We start from the raw sequence: 7,057 nt of genomic DNA on the forward strand, positions 1-7,057 counted from the left end.
TTTAACATTTGATAGTTTCCTCTGCAGCAATTCTGTACATATGTATGTTCCTAGTTACCTCCCTTTGTACTGGTGGCAACAGATCACGGAAATTAGGACAAATTCCTGGTTATGTTTGACTTGTTTTACATTTTTCTGGACGAATGCAGGTAAAAACAACAGTACACAAGTTAACCTGTAAAGGATTTTTGCAAAACGTGCATGCAATTTTTTTTTACGTCGATACCTCCAGAAGTGCAGATGTATATTGAAGTCACATCTGACAGATACATATACATTCGTATATGATCACCTCAAAGACTGCTTGTTTAATCCTATAAATACAAGAATGTCTAATCGATACTTAATCAGTGACATCGTTCAGGGAAATTACACAACAAAAGCCAGGTCTTTTCAGCCAATAAGGAAGCAGAAGGCCACTAGTGGGCGTGGCCTAATTGTTTTATGTTTGGTTAAACAAAACAACAGTGTTTGAAATATCTGACGTGTTATAGGTCTGACAAGGTTGTGTTGTGTGCCTGTTTCTATACTGACTGAGCCCCGTGCTGAAGCTCCGTCCAAACAGTGGCCATGTTTAATAGTGTTTGGATAGGTGTTTCTGATCTCATTAAAATTAGATTGTTCCTATGATATGATACCTGTTTGAGGGAAGATTTGACAGATCCTTCATATGAGGTATCAGGTGAACTTTGTAATATGTTCATCAGGCTATTTACTGAGATGACCTCGACATCAAACATCCTGGGATCTGCATCATTCTCACAGATGTTGTTTGATAAGATTTATCGTTAGCAGAGATGTCGTTGCTGTAAGATTCAACATCACCACCCCCATCCCACTCACTTTCTACATCTTGCGGACTTAGTGCTGTTCCTTCTTGCTGATCAACCCCGCACACAATCATCTGCCTTACGAGGAGTTTATGCAAGCAATATGCTCCTCTCCCTGAGCTTTGGTTTGTGTGTGATCTGATTCACATCATCGCAAACCCTGTCCATCGGTCTGCGATAATTGCTGAGCTTCCGTTAATGTGTGTTCAGATTTTATGTTATTGCTAGAAGTGTCCCTTGGTCAGCAGTAATTGCTATGCTTCCGTTAATGTGTGATCTCATTTACATCATTGCTAACCCTGTCCCTGTAATCGCTGTGCTTCCGCTCACGTGTCCCCTGATAACAAATTAGTAACATTTACGGCCATTGTTTCCTTTCCTTCTCTCCTGGTTTTACATTTTCAACTGCTACCCAAGAGTGGTGTTTGATCCTGCACAAAATAGCCCTGCACCTAATTCTAAATTCTAACCCAGTCTCAGTTTCCTTACCAATGCTCTTCCTGTGTGATCTTTCTTAATTCAGAATACACTGTTCGACAGTTCCTAGTAACACCTTCCTTCAGAGATCAGGACCAAGATCTTGGTTTGGTTTGAGTGTAGCCAATTCTGTCTATATGTGTTAGAGAGAGTTCCTGGGCCTAGATTTTCAAAGCTCTCTTAGCGATAAGATAAGTCGTAAGCGTCATACATTAACATTAACTTACGACAATCGTAGTGCTAAGAGCGCTTTGAAAATCTAGGCCCTGGTGCGGCAAGAGCTCTGCCCGTAACCCCCGCTTGAAATGTATTCTATTTATTACGATTATTTCAAGGGATTAAGGTTTAGAGTTTAGATTTAGCATTATGTTAGGTTAGGCTTTCTATAAAAAACATCTATTCTTACTATAAATCTTAGGCATAGAGTGAAAAGAAAGAACTGGGGTTATGGGCGGAAATCTTCCCCCTTGTGTTTCAACAGTAGGATTACTTACACTGGAGTACTGTGTTTGTTTGGGCTGAGGATGTAGGACATGTCTGCCACTGCAGCAGTGAAGAACACTGTTGGGACGCTGTTGTACTACAGATAGACGTGCTCCTGCTGTATCGCTATCGCTAACATCAACCGTGGCATTGATATTTTCTGTTGAGTGAGTGAGTTTAAGTTTTACGCCGCACTCAGCAATATTCCAGCTATATGGCAGCGGTCTATAAATAATCGAGTCTGGACCGGGCAATCCAGGGATCAACACCATGACGTGTCAACCCAGTCAGCGAGCCTGACCACCCGATCCCGTTAGTCACCTCTTACGACAAGCATGGATTACTAAAGATCAATTCAAACCTGGACCTTCACGGGTTGTACTACTGTGAAAGTGAAATGAGTGTTAGAGGCATTGTGATTAGTTGAGAAGTAGCATAATATGGGATTCAAGTCCCAGATGAATCCTGGACTGTGTTCAAAACTCTTCATAATTCATTCCTGCAATCAAAAGTCAGAAAAACAATTTCCTTGGGTATATGTGTACAAAGTTTGACATGATTAATCAAAGTAATTAGTTAACATCAGTGGGTTTTGCCCACATTCTATTGGCCAGTTGGCATGGAAGAATGTGACTCTGTGTCAATTTCAGGTGACTTCATGACCTCTGAAAGTGATGTCATATCTGTGTCACTAGTGGGAGAGTTCACATTTGAAACCTTTAGCTAATATCATGGTTCAAGACTTCAATGACTACATGGTGACGACATGGGTTGACGATGACGCCCGTTTTCCTCTACCCCTATGGAATCATCACCACACAGTTGGACCGAGGACAAACAACAATTTGGAGGGATTTCATGCTCGTGTGAACAGAAGTCTCCCACATCAGCACCCAAACCTGTACCGATTTGTGGACCTGATCAAAGGCATAGAGAAATCGGAAGGCGCTAAGCTAACACAGATTGACTTTGGTGCCGCTCCCCCACCCAGGAAGGTGTACATAGAGTCTGAGGGGAGACTGCTCCGGTTGTAAGAGAAGCTGACAAGTGGCCAGAAGACATCTGTTCCGTTCCAGGAGGCTGTTGGACACCTATTGAAACTGGGCTGACAATATTGAACTCTACTCTAATATGATCTGTTCTGGCTGATTTCATACTGATTTGCTTCCTTGTACTGGATGTGATCATTATTTTGATTGTTATTATTATTAGTAGTAAATAGTCTTCCCTGGTTTCTTACATTTCTGATTTCTGTTATTTGTTTTATGGGCCATTCCTATTTCATTAAGAGGTAACAGGCAGGGGATCAATATTTAAAATTGTTTTTATCATTATTATTAAAAAGTCTTTCCTGATTTCTTACATTTCTGATTTCTGTTATTTGTTTTATGGGCCATTCCTATTTCATTAAGAGGTAACAGGTTGGGGGATTAGCTGTGCACTCAACCAGATAGTTTGTTGTTTTAACCTGTCTGACAAATGGATTGTCTGACAAATGGGAGGATACCAATATCATTGATTCCAAATAACATTTTCAGGCTATAAAACATATAAAAAACATGAAAACTTAATCAAAATGAAAAAATATTTTTATCATTTTGACATCAACAGTAGTTGTCATGTGATCTCACATTCATGTCAGTTACAGAAGAATGAGGTCAGATGGGAACTGTTAATGTCATTGATGCCATTGTGCAAAGTGATCTTAGCGCTAAGCTGATCGTAACATAAACTTAGGACCATCATAGTGCTAAGGATATTTTGTAAAATGGCACCCTGGGCCCCATTCCTCAAAGCGATCGTAGCGCTACGACATTCGTAAGTCTATGTTAAAGTGTGGGAGTTACGATCATCTTAGCGCTACGATCGCTTTGTGGAACGGGGCCCAGGTTTTGTGATCAAAACCAAAGTTTCAGAGTATTTATTCAAAGATGAACATATCAGATGTGTGTTATTTTGTGTGACTATTTTGTTATACAAATGTCTGTATATAACCTGTATGGGTGATGTTAAATTGTGACATGAGGTAGGAAATTACAATCCAGAAATAAATCAAATGAACTTTAATGTGTTCACATTATGTTGTCTTTATGGATGAGTGAAAAAGCAGCCATGTAACAGAAAGTAGTAAATAATAGAGTGTGAACCAGACATATCAATGGTTTATATCGTTGACGACTTCCAAGCTGTCCAGAGCATAGTGAGGTGAGGTGAGGTGAAATTGGGTTTAACGTTGTGCTGGAGAATATTTCGCTCATATGAACGTACATGCGTGTGTATGTGTATGTGCGGCTGCTTGTACTAGCCCAGACTGAAGCTGGTGTTATAGTGCTAGCTCACTGAGATGCCATGCCGCAGTGAAGCATGAATACCCCACTCAGACACATTATACTGACTCCGAGCCGACCAGTCGTTGTTGTACCCATTAATGCCAAGCGCCAGGCAGGGACCAACAAGTACCATATTTTAACGTCTTTTGGTATGACACGGTTGGGGATCGAACCCGCGACCTTCTGCTCTCCGGGCGGATGCTCTAACCACTACACCACGGAGGCGGTCCAGAGCATAGTGACCACCCTTAGGTCAACTGTTGCCAGCAGGAAGACCTATTCCTTTCAGATCATGAATGATACTGCTGATAGTTACACTGATTTTCATGGTTAATGTGGAACCAATGACAGCCTAAAGACAGTGTATGAAACAAGGCCCCGTCCGACCGCCCGAGACGGGCTAGATTTACAGGTAGCCAGCCCGATTGTCTGGTAAAATTTGTAGATGTTTCATACATCGGAGTAAATTCACCATATGTTGGTGTCTGGTCTGGTTAAATCCATTTTGGGCTGGTAACATTCTGAAGTTACCAGCCCTGATATCGGCCTGGGTTTTTGGCTCACACTAACAAAGTGAGTGAGTGAGTGAGTTTAGTTTTATGCCGCACTCAGCAATATTCCAGCTATATAGCGGCAATCTGTAAATAATCGAGTCTGGACCATACAATCCAGTGATCAAAAGAATAAACATCGATCTGCACAATTGGGAACCGATGACAAGTGTCAACCATGTCAGCGAGCCTGACCACCTGATCCCGTTAGTCGCATCTTACGACAAGCATGGGTTACTGAAGATCAATGTTCTAACCCGGGACCTTCACGGGTCTACACTGCATGAAGTCCACAAACAGCTAGTCATTCCCCTAACATTCTCATGGGTTATCAGCATTGGTTTACAACAGCAACCTTGTCACCACGTACCTGCACAACGATGGATCACAACTATCGATGTGAAGACAGTCAGTGAGCCTTTGCAACAATTGATGCAAAGACAGTCAGTGATGGTTGTTCCCATTGTTGTAAAGACAGTCAGTGAAGGTTGTTCCTATTGTTGTTAAGAAAGACAGTGATGGTTGTTCCCATTGTTGTAAAGTGAGTGAGTGAGTGAGTTTAGTTTTACGCCGCTTTCAGCAATATTCCAGCAAGAAATGGGCTTCACTCATTGTACCCATGTAGGGAATCGAACCCGGGCCTTCAGCGTGACGAGCGGAACGCTTTAACCATTAGGCTACCCCACCGCCCCCATTGTTGTAAAGTCAGTGACGGTTGTTCCCATTGTTGTAAAGACAGTCAGTAATGGTTGTTCCTATTGATGTAAAGACAGTCAGTGATGGGTTGTTCCTATTGATGTAAAGACAGTGATGGTTGTTCCTATTGATGTAAAGACAGTCAGTGATGGTTGTTCCCACTGTTGTAAAGACAGTCAGTGATGGTTGTTCCCATTGTTGTAAAGACAGTCAGTGACGGTTGTTCCCATTGATGTAAAGACAGTGATGGTTGTTCCCATTGTTGTAAAGACAGTCAGTGATGGTTGTTCCCATTGTTGTAAAGATAGTCAGTAATGGTTGTTCCTATTGATGTAAAGACAGTCAGTGATGGTTGTTCCTATTGATGTAAAGACAGTGATGGTTGTTCCCATTGATGTAAAGACAGTCAGTGATGGTTGTTCCCACTGTTGTAAAGACAGTCAATGATGGTTGTTCCCATTGTTGTAAAGACAGTCAGTGACGGTTGTTCCCATTGATGTAAAGACAGTGATGGTTGTTCCCATTGTTGTAAAGACAGTCAGTGATGGTTGTTCCCATTGTTGTAAAGACAGTCAGTGATGGTTGTTCCCATTGATGTAAAGACAGTCAGTGACGGTTGTTCCCATTGATGTAAAGACAGTGATGGTTATTCCCATTGTTGTAAAGACAGTCAGTGATGGTTGTTCCCATTGTTGTAAAGACAGTCAGTGATGGTTGTTCCCATTGTTGTAAAGACAGTCAGTGATGGTTGTTCCCATTGATGTAAAGACAGTCGGTGATGGTTGTTCCCATTGTAAAGACGGTGTGGAATGTTTTCATTGCTATGAAGGCACTTTGAGACATGTTATCATTGTGAAGACCCGTTCTAACCTGATGTGTTTCAGAACAATGGTAATACCATTTGCACAGTGCCTTTACAACCATGGCAACAATCTGACACACTGCCTTTACAACCATGTCCTTATACTGTGGATTGCCAATGGACACTTTAATCAAAGAAAACAAATTCCAGTTACAAATGCATATTTATTGCATGGTTTTTTTTGTTCTGTACAGTGTTTGATATCAATGTATCACTGCAAAACGGCAGATGTTCTATCAAACGTGGAACAGCAAACAGAGCACTGGTTCATTTAGACCTTATTCCTATAGTTGTACAAAACATCTTCACATGATTGTGCTGAAATACTCAACTCTGTACTATGTACATATATACACAAGTATTATGTAGCAATATGGTGAATTCCAATGCATCTCAGTTAAGGGGAATGTGGTTCCCCATCTGCCAGTTTCTGAAGGATTTAGAGTGAGTGAGGACAATATTTCAGCCATAACGTGATGAGGATATATTTAGAGAAATTGCCTGTGAGTAAATTATTTTTTGACTACTTTGCTAAGTTTTTTCAGTTTGACCAGTGAGAGTCTGAAGCAATGTAGGTCTTAAAACGATTTTCAATTCGGTAAGGCATTGTGATGACAAATCTAGAAACATAATCCATGCAAATTTTGGTTTTGATCATGGTGACAGGTTTCTGGCACAAGGGACAAAAGAATGGCAGTACCTCCTACAACTGTACATATCTTGCTTCCTTGACAAAATAGCCTTATTACTTTGAGATATAGTTTTTGTTTTGTGATAAACCCAACCATCTGTGGAGGGACAACATGGAGGACCACACAACCATCAATC

Source organism: Haliotis rubra, unplaced genomic scaffold (genome assembly GCF_003918875.1).
Source record: "Haliotis rubra isolate DU_JTF1 unplaced genomic scaffold, ASM391887v1 Scf131, whole genome shotgun sequence".
NCBI lineage: Eukaryota > Metazoa > Mollusca > Gastropoda > Lepetellida > Haliotidae > Haliotis > Haliotis rubra.